A 1,182-nucleotide genomic window follows, 5' to 3' on the forward strand; every position below is an offset into this window, starting at 1 on the left:
GAGGACACCAGAGGCCGGGCAGGGGCAGGCCACCCCTGCAGACACGGCGCTGCCCCGTGACTCCCCAGGGGCCCGGGCAGATGTCCGGCAGGAGCACCTGGACCGGCCGCATGAACACATGGCCATCGCCGGCCGGCCTCCAGCAGCCGCTCCCAGGCCTGACCGGGCGGTTCACACACGCTCTCCGCGCCTGCTCCACGCGGGGACAGACTCCTGCTCTGCCCGCCTCCCGGGGCGGGAGGGCGACGAGAGGACAGCCAGACGGGTAGTCGGGCAGAGGCTGGGAGGAGGGGGCGTGGGGGCTGCCCAGGGGAAAAGAGACGGCAGTGACCACCTGGGCTCTCTCTCTGACATGCGCCTGGGGACGGGGCGCACTGTGAGGCTGGCCTATGGTGCTGGGGTGGGGGTTCTCCCGGCGCTTGCTTTTTAAAGGACCTCTGGAGGGTTCACACACACACACACAGACACACAGACACACGCACACGCGGCCCTCCCCTCTTCCTCCATCCCAGCCCTGGCTCTCATGTCGGCGGTGCCGCAGTCTTCACCGAGCAATCACAGGAAGGCAGCTGAAAGGCCCAAAACAGACTCCTGCACATACAACAGCCATTTCTTAGACCCTGGCTGGGTAGCTCATTGGTCAGAGCGTCATCCCGACGGGCCTAGGTTGTGGGTTCGATCCCCGGTCGGGGCACATGCAGGAATCAATCAATGAATGTGCGAGTAAGTGAAACAAAGAATCAGTGTGGTTTTTCTTTTTCTTCTTTTTCTCTCTCCCCCTCCCCCCACCTCTCAGATTAATAAATAAAACAATCATTTCTTAGCATGCTGTTTCCGGAAGGGCAGAGAGCGCCAAGCGGGGGCACAGCCCAGGGGCGGACAGACAGACCAGAGGAAGTTCTACGGCCGGGTGACCCTGGGGAAGGGGCCACTCTCCCAGCACAGCCCTCACCGCCAACCCTTGCACAGCCCGGACAGCCCTCACCGCCAGCCCCTGCACAGCCCTCACCGCCAGCCCCCGGACAGCCCTCACCGCCAGCCCCTGCACAGCCCTCACCGCCAGCCTCTGCACAGCCCTCACCGCCAGCCCCTGCACAGCCCTCACCGCCAGCCCCTGCACAGCCCTCACCGCCAGGCCCTGCACAGCCCTCACCGCCAGCCACTGCCCAGGCCCACACGCCC

The 1,182-nt window shown here is 65.2% G+C and overlaps 1 protein-coding gene across 1 annotated transcript in view; it reads right to left on the reverse strand.

The window, feature by feature from the left end:
• MAN2A2 (mannosidase alpha class 2A member 2) overlaps positions 1–1,182 on the reverse strand; it is a 53,939-nt gene that overhangs the window by 27,281 nt on the left and 25,476 nt on the right. The gene's annotated exons all lie outside the window — the stretch shown is intronic.

Source organism: Myotis davidii, unplaced genomic scaffold, assembly GCF_000327345.1.
Source record: "Myotis davidii unplaced genomic scaffold, ASM32734v1 scaffold324, whole genome shotgun sequence".
Taxonomy (NCBI): Eukaryota; Metazoa; Chordata; class Mammalia; order Chiroptera; family Vespertilionidae; genus Myotis; species Myotis davidii.